Consider the following 15,931-nt stretch of genomic DNA (forward strand, 5'->3'; position numbering starts at 1 on the left):
ATAAGAATACAAAAAGGTGATCTAGTGTTTTTCCACCACACTCCTGGAGAAAAAAAACGAAGGTCTGCTGCTGGAGGGCTAAGAAATGTCATATCCTGCCCTAGCCGGTTTGGCTCAGTGGATAATGCCTCAGCCTGCTGACCGCAGGGTCTGGGTTCAATTCTGACCAAAGGCATATACCTAGGTTGCAGGCTCCTCCCTGGCCAGGGCCCTTGTCAAGGCTCATGCAGGAGGCAACCAATCAAAGTGTTCCTCTCACTTTGATGTTTCTCTCTTTCCCTTTCTCTTCCACATTCTCTAAAAATCAATGGAAACATATCCTCAGGTGAGGATTAAAAAAATAATAATAAAGAAGTGTCATATCCTATGAAAGACACATCTTGAAAATGCCTAAAGAAAGTTGTCATTTTTTCATGGTGAAGGGACTATAGTCCATGTTGATGAAAACACCTTGGTGGCTGCGGTGACTGGCAGTGGCTGAAGCAGTGGGGTGATGGGGCTGGTGCCTTCCCCTGATCAGCCCGTTGTCCTTCCACAAAGAGAGGACAGACTGCAGCTTAGGCCCACTCCCCAAGGGGAGCAGGAAGCGGGCCTAAGCCGTCAGTAGGACATCCCCTGAGAGCTCCCAGTATGTGAGAGGGGGCAGGCTGGGCTGAGGGACCCCCCCACCCCCAGTGCACAAATTTTGTGCACCGGGCCCCTAGTATGCATATAAGGTCCTTGGTTGATTCCCTCCCACCAATTCAACTTCTCCCAACTTCCCTCCAAGATTCTGCACTCTGTTCTATGCTTTCTTGTCTCTGGATCCATTCCCTTCATCAGTTTATTTTGTTACTTAGATTCCAAATATGAGTGAGCTCATGTGATACTTGTCTTTCTCTAACTGACTTATTTCCTTTAGCATTAAAATCTCCAGGTCTCTCCTTGCTGTCTCAAAGGGTAAGAGATTCTTCTTTTATATTGCTGCATAGTATTCCATGGTATAGAGTGTACCAAAATTCATGCAAGATTTGAATTTTGTGTGAGCACTAACAACAACAAAAAAAAATAAAATGCCTAATTTTACTTGGTTTATTGAATCAGATTCTAATATCTGTTGCCCTTTGATTTCAATCCCTTCAATTTGATAAGCATTACCAAATACCAATTATGGCCCAGGAGCAGGGACAATGAAGACCAATGAAGACCACAGCTTTGCGTATGTGCCAGCAAAGCCGTGGAGGCCATTTACCCGATGTGCTATTCCATACATAACCCTACACTATATACTTTATGAATCAATAAAAAAATTACAATTTTTAATTATAAACTTGTGTTTCTATCAAAATTACTTCTTGCATGAATTTTGGGACACCCTAGATAAATGTACCAGAGCTTTCTTATCCACTCATCTACTGATGGGGACTTGAGCTGTTTCCATATCTTAGCTATTATAAGGGGTGCATAAATTCTTGCTGTTTGTGTTTCAGGTTTCTTGGGATATATCCCTAGAAGTGGGATCAGTGGGTGAAATGGCAGTTCCATATTTAATTTTTTGAGGAAATTTCATACTGTTTTCCATAATGGTTGCACCAGTCTGCCTTCCCATGAGCAATATACTAGGGTTCCCTTTTCTCCAAATCCTCGCCAGCATTTGTCATTTGTTGATTTGTTGATGGTAGTCATTCTTCTTTTTATTGTCTAAAGTTTTACATATGTCTCCTTTTTCCCCAATTGACCCCCACCCCCCAGCCATTCCCACGACTGGCAAGCCCTCAATGCCCCAGTGTCTATGCCCATTGGTTATGCTAATATGCATGCATATAAGTCCTTTGATTGTTCTCTAACACCCCCCCTACCATTTGTCTCTATATTGATCTATTTTTGTTCATCAAATTATGTTGATCATTATAACCCACATATAAGTGAGATCATGTGATATTTATCTTTCTCTGACTGGCTTATTTCGCTGAGCATAATGCTCTCCACTTCCATCCATGTTGTTGCAAATGGTAAAAGTTCCTTCTTTTTTATAGTGGCATAGTATTCCATTGTGTAGATGTGCCACAGTTTTTAAATCCACTCATCTGCTGATGGGCACATAGGCTGTTTCCAAATCTTAGCTATGGTAAATTGTGCTGCTATGAACATAGGAGTGCATATATCTTTTCTGATTGGTGTTTCTGGTTTCTTGGGATATAGTCCTACAAGTGGGATTACTGGGTCAAATGGGAGTTCCATTTTTAACTTTTTGAGGAAACTCCATACTGTCTTCCACAGTGGCTGCACCAGTCTGCATTCCCACCAGCAGTGCAGGAGGGTTCCTTTTTCTCCACATCCTTGCCAGCACTTGTCATTTGTTGATTTGTTGATGATAACCATTCTGACAGGTGTGAGATGGTATCTCATTGTTGTTTTGATTAGCATCTCTTGGATGATTAGTGACTTTGAGGGATGGTAGTCATTCTGACATGTGTGAGGTGATACCTCATTGCTGGAAGCTACCCATTGTCTACACTATCATGAAAGTGCAGCAGGGAACACAGAAGGCTGATGGACCTTGGGCTTTAGCAAGGGCTAAAAGCTATGCACCAATTGTTCTTTCGAGACAATGGTGGCTCAAGGCAATCCCCTAACCTGGTAATTTTTTACTTTTTACCAAACCTTAATATTGATATGTCTATTTGCTTTGCTAAAGGGCAAATGTGTATTCTAGTAAATAAAAGCCAATGGGTCTGCGCATTCGGAGAACCTCTCCACTAGAAAGTAAGGTCTCCACTTGGCTCACCTTATGCCTTATAAATTTATATATCTTGTCTAGTGTATCCATTTATGTGAAGCCCCTTCTCCAGATCCTGAATCCTCACTGTAAAAGGTTGTGGCAATTCATATATGTTTTAATTATCATCTCACTGATGATCAGTGACTTTGAGCATTTTTTCATATGTTTCTTGGCCTTTGGTATGTCCACTTTTGAAAAATGTATATTTGGGTCCTTTGCCCATTTTTTGATTGGATTGTTCATCTTTCCTTTGTTAAGATGTATGAGTTTCCCATAAATTTTGGAGATTAAACCCTTATCAGATGTAACATTGGCAAATACGTTCTCCCGTGCAGTGGGCTTTCTTATTGTTTTGTTGATGGTTTATTTTGTTGTACAGAAGCTTTTTATTTTAATGTAGTTCCATTTATATTCTCTTTAGTTTCCATTGTCCTATGAGCTGTATCAGTAAAGATATTGTCACGACATGTCTGATAATTTTCTGCCTATGGGTTCTTCTAATTTTTTATTTTATTGCTTAAAGTATTACAAAGAGTAGTACATATGTCTCCTTTTTGTTCCCCATTGACCTTTTCCCAGTCTCCCCTACCTTCCCCAGTATCTTGCGTTCATTGGTTATGCTTATATGCACGCATACAACTCCTTCAGTTGATCTCTTACCTCCCCACCAACCCTCCCCAGCCTTCCTGCTGTAGTTTCACAGTCTGTTCAATGCTGGTCTGCCTCTGTATCTGTTTTTGTTAATTAGTTTAGAATGTTCTTTACTATCCATAAGTGAGTAAGTAAGCTCATGTGGTATTTTCCTTTCATTGCCTGGCTTATTTCACTTAGCATAATGTTCTCCAGTTCCATCCCTGCTGTTGCAAATGGTAAAAATTCCTTCTTTTTTACAGCAGTGTAGTATTCCTTTGTGTAGCTGTACCAGTTTTCTAATCCATTCATCTGCTGATGGGCATTAAGGCTGTTTCCAAATCTTAGCTATGGTAAATTGTGCTGCTATGAACATAGGGGTGCATATATTCTTTCTGATTGGTGTTTCTGGTTTCTTGGGATATAGTCCTAAAAGTGGGATCACTGGGTCAAATGGGAGTTCCATTTTTAACTTTTTGAGAAAACTCCATACTGTCTTCCACAGTGGCTGCACCAGTCTGCATTCCCACCAGCAGTACAGGAGGGTTCCTTTTTCTCCACATCCTTGCCAGCACTTGTCCTTTGTTTATTTATTGATGATAGCCATTCTGACAGGTGTTAGCTGGTACCTCATTGTTGTTTTGATTTTCATATCTCAGATGATTAGTGACTTTGAGCATGTTTTCATATGTCTCTTGGCTTTCTGAAAAGTGTCTATTTAGGTCCTTTGCCCATTTTTTGATTGGATTGTTTATCTTCCTTTTGTTAAGTTGTAGGAGTTCCCTGTAAATGTTGGAGATTAAACACTTATTGGAGATAACATTGGCAAATATATTCTCTCATGCAGTGGGCTTTCTTGTTGTTTTGTTGATGGTTTCTTTTGCTGTGCAGAAGCTTTTTATTTTGATGTAGTCCCATTTGTTTATTTTCTCTTTAGTTTCCATTGACCTAGGAGCTGTATTGGTAAAGATATTGCTATGACAAATGTCTGCTATTTTGCTGCCTATGGCTTCTTCTAAGATTTTTATGGTTTCCCATCTTACATTTAAGTCCTTTATCCATTTTGAGTTTCTTTTTGTGTAAGGTATAAGTTGGTGGTCTAATTTCATTTTTTTGCAAGTATCTGTCCAGTTTTCCCAACACCATTTATTGAAGAGACTGTCTTATCTCCATTGTATGCTCTTGCCTCCTTTGTCAAATATTAATTAAGCATACTGGCTTGTGTTGATTTCTGGGCTCTCTGTTCTGTTCTTCTGGTCTCTAAGTCTGTTCTGGTTCCAGTACCAGATGGTTTTGAGAACAGTGGCTTTGTATTATAGCTTGATACCTGGTATTGTGATCCCTACTACATTGTTCTTCTTTCTCAAGATTGATGCAGCTATTCAGGGTCTTTTTTTATTCCAGATGAATTTTTGGAGAGCTTGTTCTAGGTCTTTGAAATATGCCCTGGGTATTTTAATGGGGATTTTGTTGAATCTATAGATTCCTTTGGGTAGTATGGACATTTTTATGATGTTGATTCTACCAATCCCTGAACATGGGATATTTTTCCATTTGTTCATGTCTTCCTCTATCTCTTTTTTCAATATCCTGTAGTTTTCCAAGTACAGGTCTTTTATGTCCTTAGTTAAGTTTATTTCTAGGTATCTTAATTTTTTTGGTGCAATGGTAAATGGGATTGTTGTTTTTTTCCCCTTCTCTTTCTGTGAGTTCATTATTAGTATATAAAAAGACCATAGATTTCTGGGTGTTAATTTTGTATCCTCCTACTTTGCCAAGTTCACTTAATAGGTCCAGTGGTTTTTGATGGAGTCTTTGGGGTTTTCTATGTATAGTATCATGTCATCTGCAAATAAGGACAGTTTTACTTCTTTTACCTTTGGATGCCTTTTATTTCTTCTTCTTGTCTGATCGCTATGGCTAGCACTTCCAGTACTATATCCAACAGGAATGGTGAAAGTGGGCATCCTTGTCTGTGCTCGTTCTTAGGGGGAATGAATTTAGTTTTTCCCCATTGAGTATGATGTTGGCTGTAGGTTTGTTGTGTAAGGCTTTTATTATTTTGAGGTATGATCCCTCTATTCCCCCTTTGCTGAGAGTTTTTATCAAGAAGGGCGTTGGATTTTGTCAAATGCTTTTTCTGTGTCAATTGATATAATTGTGTGATTTTTGTCTCTCAGTTTGTTTATGTAATGTATCACATTTATTGATTCGCGTATATTGTACCATCCTTGAATCTTCAGAATAAATCACACTTGGTCATGGTGTATGATCTTTCTAATATAATGCTGAATTCAATTTGCTAGAATTTTGTTAAGGATTTTAGCATCCATGTTCATCAAGGACATTGGCCTTAGTTCTCTTTTTTTTTGTGTGGTGTCTTTATCTGGTTTTGGGATTATTTTAATGCTGGCTTCATAGAAAGAGCTTGGAAGTGTGCCTTCCTCTTGAATTTTTTGAAATAGTCAGAGGAGAATAGGTTTTAATTCTTCTTTGAATGCTTGGTAGAACTCCCCTGTAAATCTGTCCAGACCAGGGCTTTTGTTTGCTGGAAGATTTTTGATTGCTGTTTCAATTTCTTCTGTAGTATAGCCTATTCAGTTTTATTGATTCTTCTTGATTGAGTTTGGAGAGCTAGTATTATTCTAAGAATATGTTCATTTCATCTAGGTTGTCCATTTTGTTGGAATAGAGTTGTTCATAGTATTTTTCATAATCATTTGTATTTCTGTGGGATCGGTTATTACTTTGCCTCTCTCATTTCTGATTTTGTTTATTTGGGTACTCTCTCTTTGCTACTTGGTGAACCTAGCTGGAGGTTCATCGATCTTGTTTATCCTTTCAAAGAACCAGCTCTTGGTTTTGTTGATCTTTTGTATTGTGTTTTTGTTTTGTTTTTTGTCTCTATATCATTTATCTCTGCTCTGATCTTTATTATTTCCTTCTTTGTGCTTATGCTGGGCTTTTCTTGTTGCTTTCTTTCTAACTCTTTGAGTTGTAGGGTTAGATAATTTATTATCATCTTTTCTTATTTTTTGAGATAGACCTGCAGAGCTATGAACTTCCCACTCAAGACTGCTTTCGCTGTGTCCCATAGATTTTGGATTGTTGTGTTTTCATTGTCATTTGTTGCCATGATGTCTTTTATTTTCTTTGATCTCTTTGGTAACCCAATCATTGTTTAAAAGCATGCTATTTAGCCTCCAGGTGTTTGATTTTTTAATGGATTTTATTGTAGTTGCTTTCTAGTTTTATACCATTGTGATCTGATAAAATGCTTGATATGATTTCTATCTTCTTGAATTTGAAGAGACTTTGCCTGTGCCCCAATATGTGGTCTATCTTTGAAAATGACCCATGTGAACTTGAGAAGAATGTATATTCTGTGGCTTTGGGGTGGAATGTTCTGAAGATGTAATTAATTCCATCTGATCTAGTGAGTCACTTAGGATTACTGTTTCTTTGCTGATTTTTCGTTTATAGGATTTATCCAGTGGTGTTAGTGGGGTATTAAAGTTTCCTACTATGACTGTATTGCTGTCAATCTCTCCCTTGACATCCTCCAGATTTTTTTTTATGTATTTGGGTGCTCCTGTATTGGGTGCATATATGTTTACCAGAGTTATATCTTCTTCTTGAGTTGCTCACTTTAGTATTATGAAGTGGCCTTCCTTATCTCTTGTTATGGCCTTCACTTTGAGGTCTAATTTGTCAGATATAAGTACTGCTACCCCAGCTGTTTTTTTCATTTCTATTCGCCTAAAAAACCTTTTTCCATTCTTTCACCATCAGTCTGTGTGAGTCCTTTGTTCTATGGTGGGTCTCCTGTAGACAGAATATATATGGGACACATTTTCTTATCCACTCAGCTACCCTAAGTCTTTTGATTGGGGCACTTAATCAATTTACATTTAAAATTATTATTGATAGGTACTTGTTTGTCGCCATTTTTATTCTTTATGCCTGTGTTCCTTCTTCCCTTTCTATTTCTTCTTTTTATATCAGACCCTTTAGCATTTCTTGCAATCCTGGTTTGGTGGTAATAAACTCCCTTAGTCCTTTTTTGTCTGTGAAGCTCCTGATTTCACCCTGAATTTTTATTGATACCATTTCTGGGTACAGTATTCTTGGATTCAGACCTTTGCTTTGCATTACTTTGGATATTTCATTCCATTCCCTTCTGGCCTAATGTGTTTCTGTTGGGAAATCAGTCGATAGTCTGATGGGAGATCCTTTGTAGATAAATTTTTGTCTCTCTCTGGTAGCCTTTAAGATTCTTACTTTGTCGTTGGTGTTTGCCAATTTAATTATAATGTGTCTTGGTGTCAATCTTTTTGGGTTCATCTTGTTTGGGACTATGTGAGCTTCTTGGATTTGTGTGAGTTTTTTATTCCTAACATCAACGAAGTTTTCTGTCATTATTTATTCAAACAGGTTTTCTATTCTTTGCTCAGTTTCTTCTCCTTTTGGTCCCCCAATTATGTGGATGTTGTTTCATTTCGTGTTGTCCCAAAGTTCCCTTAGGCTTTCCTCCTGTTTTTAAGATTTTTTTCCTAGATGATATTCTGCTTGGGTATTTTTTCCTACCTTGTCTTCTACCTCACTGAGGCGGTCCTCTACTTCTTTTAGTCTACTGTTGATGCTTTCTATTGAGTTCTTTATTGCAACAATGTCATTTTTCATTTCTTCTTGGTTCTTCATTTCCTCTTGGTTCTTACAAATATTGATGAATTTTTCTTCCATCCTTTTCAGCATCCTTATGACCATTGCTCTGAATTATTTTTCTGTCATATTGCTTGCCTCCATTTCATTTACTTCCTTTTCTTGTGATTACTCCTTTTCTTTCATATGTGTGCTGTTTCTTTGTCTCCCCACAATCGCTTCTCTCAGCGTTTCTGGTTATGTAGCTCTTTCTCTCCTGCATTGACTTAAAAGCATAAAATAAAACACAACAAGATACAATGCACAGGACACCAAACACAACTGTATATTGTGAATACTAATACCTCTAAATAAAGGTGACCTTTAGAGAGAAGAGATTTCGGGGAGAGAAATTAATGCAATACCACTAAATAAAAGTGACCACCAGAGAAAATAGAATTAGGGGAGAGAAATTAGTGCAAAAATGATATTGAGAAAAGGAAAAAATATAAGAGAGAAAAGAGAGAGAAGAAAAAAAGAAGGGGAAAAATATGTATATGGGAAGAAAACTCCAATAAAACAACTAATCCAACAAATGCAAACAACAATCACCTAGAGATGAATGCAAACTACAAAGAACAACTAATCCAAAAAATGCAAACAACAAACCTCCAAACAACAAACACCCAGATGAATCTGAGGTGGCAGAGCTTATTTCCAGGAGGTAAGGTCAAGGAATTGAATGAATGGGGAAATAGCCATAATTCAGTTTACAGGAGGTATAAAGAGATTGGGTGTATAAGAAGAAAAGTAAAAAAACTAAATACAATATATATATATATTGTATATATACAATATATCCTCCTTCTTTAATCTATCTATCTATGTATTTGTTTATTATTGGAAAAGGAGGATAGAGAGTAGATAGGCCTGAGTTGGTGATTGAAATTAGTTAAGCTATTAGTAGAAGAAGAGAACAAGTGAAGAGAGGAAAAACAGAAGCAAACAAAACAAAAAAATGCTAACCAATAATCAAACAAACAACAAGACAGAAAGAAAGAAAAATGCAAAAAGAGGAAAGAAAAAGAATTTGCATAGTGAAGAAAGTGCATAGTGAAGAAAGTGAAGAGAGAAGTGTGTATGGGTTTTTAGCAGGGGAGAGGAAATTAGATGTATGAGTAAAATCAATTTTTAACAGGAAGTAAAAAGAAAGGGTAGAGAAAAACTAAAGCAGGAACAGGGTAAGAGAAACAGGACAAAAAAGGGGAAAAGTGATGAAGAGGGTGTTGTCGTAAAGGAAAAATAGAGATAGAGTAAAATAATACTAAAAGAAAAATCAAAATACAATGTATAACACTAATCATAAAATAAAATAAAGAAAAAAATAACGTAAAATAAAACTTTTTAAAAATTGTAAAATAGTAGTATTAATACTAATAGTTAAAAATGAAAATACAAAATTAATTTAAGTAAAAGATAAAAAATAAAAATGTGAAGTAGTGAAGGTCGTTCACTTCCTCCACTCTTCTGCTTGGTATGTCTTTTTCCTTTCAAGTAGTCAGCACAATGTTGAAGTCTCTGGTGTCATAAGCCACAACCCTATTTTCAAGCAGGCAGGATCTCTCTGCTCTCTTTGGTTCTCAGACTGTTTTTAGTTGTATTTACACACAAGAGTCAATTTCTGCCACAGCCCCTGGGTGACAGTGTTTCTGTCTTAATATCCTGGGCTAATAGGCCTCTCTACTCTGACTCTGCACACAATTCTGTGCACGACTCTGTGTGCGACTCTGAGCAGCTGGTACACTACTTCAGGCTACCTTTCTGGGTCCAGTCCAGCTGTGGGTTAATATCTAGAACCACCTTCTGCCAGAAGCCCTGTGGACTTCCTTCCATATTCGGGGCTACACTGATCCCAACAGGTGCGAATTTTGTGGGGGCGGGGCAGTCTTTCTCTAGTTCCCACTGCCTGCGTTTCTCCCTCTAACCTGGATCCCAAATCTCACCTTTCTCCAGCAGTTCTCAACCTGTGGGTCGCGACCATCAGAAAACACATATAGCATATCAGATATTTACATTACGATTCATAACAATAGCAAAATTACAGTTATGAAGTAACAACGAAAATAATTTTATGGTTGGGGGTCACCACAACATGAGGAACTGTATAAAAGGGTCTCAGCACTAGGAAGATTGAGAACCACTGCTTTAGGCAATGCCAGCTGTGTTTAATTCTCCAGTTCCAGGTGGGTGCTCTTTCATTCAGCTGTTCCTTCTGTTCTTTGAGAAGGCACAGGGCCCATCCCCGAATTTGTCTCCCCCTGAGCAGACTTCCCAGGCGCCCGTGGTCAGGGAGTTTGGAGTTCAGGTGTTTGTGGATTCGCAGCTGAGGTAATTCTTCCCAGGGCATTGTGGTTGTAAAGTCCCAGGAGGCATATGAGATCTCCCCAGTTGAAGGTAAGGCTGGAGTTCTGATAACAGTCAGTTTCCAATCACAGCTGTCTCCCCTTCAAGATGGCGCGGACTCTGTGGCAGAGCCGGCTACTCCAGGAGAGATTTCAGCAGCAGTAGAGGCTGCTGAGTCACAGGAGGCTGATCCGCCAGTCCCCAACAGTCCCTTGAAGTATAGCTGTCCCTCACTCACAAATACTGACACTCCCCGCACGTGCACGCACTCTCCTTTCCTTCTCTCACTCTCACACTATCTAGCAGCCTGCAGTCCCATTGGCAGCCATCTTTAAAACTCTTCTAAGATTTTTATGGTTTCCTTACTTACATTTAAGCCTTTTATCCATCTTGCATTTATTTTTGTGTATGGTGTAAGTTGTTGGTCTAGTTTCTTTTCTTTCTTTCTTTTTTTTTTTTTTTGCATGTATCTGTCCAATTTTCCCAACACCATTTATAGAAGAGATTGTCTTGATTCCATTGCATGCTCTTGCCTCCTTTGTCAAATATTAATTGGGCATAATGACTTGGATCAATTTCTGGGTTCTCTGTTCTGTTCTATTGATCTCTATGCCCATTCTTGTGCCAGTACCAGGCTGTTTTGATTACGGTGGCTTTGTAGTATAACTTGAAATCTGATTCTTCTAACTTTGTTTTTCTTTTTCAAGATTGCTGCAGCTATTCAAGGTCTTTTTTTGGTTCCATATAAATTTTTAGAATATTTTTTCTAGCTCTATGAAATATGCCATTGGTATTTTAATAGAGATTGCATTGAATCTGTATATTGCCTTGGGTAGCATGGACATTTTAATGATGTTGATTCTACCAATCTATGAACATAATATGTTCTTCCACTTGTTTATATCTTCATTTATCTCTTTTTTCAAAGTTCTGTAGTTTTCCAAGTACAGGTCTTTTGCCTCCTTGGTTAAATTTATTTCTAATATCTTAATATTTTGTTGCAATGGTAAATGGGATTGTTTATTTAATTTGGGATTGTTTTTCTAAGAATTCATTATTGGTGTATAAAAAGCTGTCCATTTTTAGGTGTTGATTTTTGTATCCTGCTACATTACCAAATTCATTTATTAAATCTAGTAGTTTCTTGATGGAGTCTATGTAAAATATCATGTCATCTATGAATAATGAGAGTTTTACTTCCTCCTTTCCAATCTGGATGCCTTTTTTTAAAAAAATATATTTTATTGATTTTTTTACAGAGAGGAAGGGAGAGAGATAGAGAGCTAGAAACATCGATGAGAGAGAAACATCGATCAGCTGTCTCCTGCACAACTCCCACTGGGGATGTGCCCGCAACCCAGGTACATGCCCTTGACCGGAATCGAACCTGGGACCTTTCAGTCCGCAGGCCGACGCTCCATCCACCGAGCCAAACCGGTTTCGGCCTTTTATTTCTTCTTTTTGTCTGATCGCTGTGGCTAGGCCTTCCAGTACTATGCTGAATAAGAATGGTGAAAGTGGACATCCCTGGCTTGTTCCTGTTCTTAGGAGAAATGGTTTTAGTTTTCACCCATTGAGTATGATGTTGGCTGTAGGTTTTTCATATGAGGCTTTTATCACTTTGCTGAGAGTTTTTATCAAAAATTGGTGTTGGATATTGTCGAATACTTTTTCTGCGTCTATTGATATAAATATTTGATTTTTGTCTTTGAATTCGTTTACCAGGTGTACCGGTTAATAATGTGAATCTCTTTCAATAGATGGAATTACACATATGTTGATTTATATGCGATTTGATATGTATACTATTTTGTTGTATTGACAGCTAGCTTCAAAACTTCATATGTCAAATTTGCTGAAGGTGTTAACATCATAGATATTTTTAGGCTTAAAAATGTCGAATTTTGTGCCAAAAAAAGAGCATTTGTGGGAAGTTTTAATTCATTACTTTATTTTGAAGAAAAGTGCTGCTGAAAGTTATTGTATACTTTGGGAAGCTTATAGTGAACATGCTCCATCTCAAGATACTTGTGAATGCTGGCTTAAATGCTTTAAAAATAATGATTTCGATGTGAAAGACAAAGAACGTCCAGGTCAACCGAAAAAGTTTGAAGACCAACAATTACAAGCATTATGGGATGAAGATGCATGTCAAACTCAAAAACAACTTGCAGAAAGATTAAACGTTGCTCAACAAACAATTTCTGATAGTTTATAAGAAATGGGAAAGATTTTAAAAGAAGGAAAATGGGTGCCACATAAACTGAATGAAAGACAAATGGAAAACAGAAAAGTCATCATTAAAATGTTGCTTCAATAGCATGAAAGAAAGTCTTTTTTGCGTCGAATTGTGACTGGTGATGAAAAGTGGATTTATTTTGAGAATCCCAAATGCACAAAATCATGAGTTGACTCAGGTCAACCATCAACATCGACTGCAAGGCCAAATCACTTCAGAAAGAAGACAATGCTCTGCGTTTGATGGGATCAGGAAGGTATGGTGTATTATGAGCTTCTAAAACCAGGTGAAACCATTAATACTGATCGCTACTGACAACAAATAATCAATTTGAACCACGCTTTGATCATGCAATGACCAGAATGTGCCAGAAGACACGGCAAAGTAATTTTGCTTCATGATGATGCACCATCACACACTTCAAAATCAATTAAAGACACGTTAAAAGATCTTACCTGTGAAGTATTAACCCACCCACCATATCTCCAGACCTTGCTCCTTCAGATTACCACTTGTTCGGATCAATGGCACACACACTTTCTGAGCAGCACTTCAAAACGTATGAAGAAGTAGAAAATTGTGTCTCTGAGTGGTTTGCCTCAAAACAAGAAAAGTTCTATTGGGACGGTATGCACAAATTACCTGAAAGATGGGGGAAATGTGTAGCTAGCAATGGACATTACTTTGAATAAAGCACTTTTGATGTTTCTCTTGAAATTATCGTGTTTTTTTTTATTACAAAATTCGCTATTATTAACCGGTACACCTGGTATGTGATGTATCACATTTATTGATTTGTGAATATTGTACCAGCCTTGCATCCCTGGAAGGGATTCTACTTGGTCATGCTGTATGATCTTTCTAATGTAATGCTGAATCCAATTTGCTAGAATTTTGTTGAGGATTTTAGTAATCTATGTTCATCAGGGATATTGGCCTGTAATTCTCTTTCTTTGTAGTGTCTTTATCTGGTTTTGGAATTAGGTTAATGCTGGCTTCTTAAAAATAGTTTGGAAGTGTTCCTTCCTCTTAGATTTTTTAGAATAGTTTTAGGAGTTAGTTCATCTTGGAATGTTTGATTAAACTCCCCTGTGAAGCTGTACAGACCCAGGTGAGAATAAACAAATAATCTTTTCTGTTAAAGAAGGGAGTTTAGGCAGCTGCTATTTTGGCTTACATGACTTGCAGCTCTCCCTTGTGGGCCGCCATTTTCAAATAGCAAAAGTCAACCCCTTTCTTTAAATTAGGCAATCATGCAAGAGTGTGAGCCTAAGCTCTTCCAATAAAGAGTGAGAGACAGATCATATGTGTCAAGAATAAAAAGCCAAGCGGACCACAGCTCAGTGTGTGTGTTCCTTCCACACCATGTGTGTGCACACCTTCTGCTGTAGTAAAGATATTTTCCTTGCTCTCTGGCTCCTATGTATGTTTTGTGTTTTACCAGGACCCCTGATTTGGGGGCCTCACCTTATATCTAACAATTTGGGAGTTCATCTGGGATTCCATTTGTCCCTATGGGGGGCAATTGGACCCCTCTCCTGAAGAGGCAAACCGCACTGCCAAGTTATGGTGGCCTCAGCCATTACCACCCCCCACCTTCATCCAACTATGAGCTCAGGATCGAGAGGCAGCCAGCAACACAGAAGAGGCCCAAGCAAGCAAGAAACACAGTAATCAGGTAACCTCATGTATGAGCCAAGGTGGGAAATTGGACTGAGTACTACTTTGGTGATTGGGTATCCTCGGAGGTCAGGTGTATGTAAGTGGGATGTGTCTTGGACATAAAGCAAGTGTGGAGTTCTGATCTGTGACTCTGTTTTCCTGAGAGGGAAACAGCCAGAGAGGGATGAAGCGGGTATTGGGGAGTGCGAGAAATCTCAAATATGGGGGATTGAGCACAGTGGAGAAATCTCCAATATGGGAGGTTGAGTACATAGTCACAAAGGACTTTCTGAGGATGTGAAACAAAAATTCTAGGCCTAGGGAATACATTCCCCAAATAGTCCATTGGGAGAATGCAGAGGTTCTGGGGAAGGGAAGTCCCCAAACCAGGCACAGTAGACGTTGCTCTGCTTCAGTGGTGTTTTTATGGAAGGCATTCTGTGGTATCTGTGGGTCATATGCACTTGTATAAGACTGTTTCTGTTGATGTTTTGTGTCTCTTTGTTGTTTGGTTTAATTTGTTTAAAGATGGGGCATGTCCCACTTTGGGGAATCCCAGTTATGTGTTGCAAGGCTAAACACATGGCAGAGAAGGCAGGAACATCTCAGCAGCTGCCAAGAATTCTTAATCTTGGGGACTCTTCCTGCTTTCCCTCTCAGGGAGTCAGCTGCCAGAAACTCTTAGCTAGTGAGATTTTTGTCTATGTGTCTGTAATGTAATTTTGGTTACTGATTTACTTTGCTTGCTTTCTATTTTGGGGGGCACTGAGTTTGGCATGGGGAAGTAGGGATTACAGGCATGGGGAAGTAAGCAATTCAGGTTAGCGTGGGACTCCATTATTTGGGCAACAAGTTTAATGTTTCCATGATGATGGGCAGTTCTTGAATGAGAATCCAAGTTTGACCCCCAGTTCCCTGGGGCATGTAACTTAAAACTTTGAGGTTTCTGGGTTAAATGGTAAAAATTATTCATCTGAATTTGCCTCCTATAGAGAATCTAGAGGATGGGTTTGAATCTGTTACTGAATAAGTCTTGTATTTTGTTTTTTAAAATGTGAATATATTGCTAATTTGATGAATGTTAATTACTTACATTGTCACCTAAAAAAATTAAGGTTTCTAAGGGCTAACAATTCTAATTGGAAAGAAATGTTGGTTTTGGTGTCATTTGAAGGAAAAATAAAGTGGGTTCTGAAAGTTGTAAGGTTTGTGAAGAAGGATAATGTTTGTAAAGAGAAATGTTGAAAGGAAGTTATATAAATGATACATGCCAGTAAGCCAGGATAAGTAGAATAGGGAAACTGAGATAGTTAAACAGCAATTTGGAGCATCTTCCCTAAACCATGGACACTTAAGAATAAATAATTTGCATTTTACCTCCTAACAAGAGGACAAATAGCTTATATCAACATACTCAGGGAGACAGCAGAAATCCAATTAGTGTCATTTGCTGGCCACTCCCAAGGACGAATGAAGTTAAACTATTTTTACCTAGAATTGGCTTTAGGTTATTCCAATGCCTTGAGATCTTCCTACAATAAAGAATAGGGACCAATTTTTAAGAACTATTTATTGGGTATCTCTTCTACTTTAAT

The sequence above is a fragment of the Myotis lucifugus genome, unplaced genomic scaffold, assembly GCF_000147115.1.
Source record: "Myotis lucifugus unplaced genomic scaffold, Myoluc2.0 scaffold_50, whole genome shotgun sequence".
NCBI lineage: Eukaryota > Metazoa > Chordata > Mammalia > Chiroptera > Vespertilionidae > Myotis > Myotis lucifugus.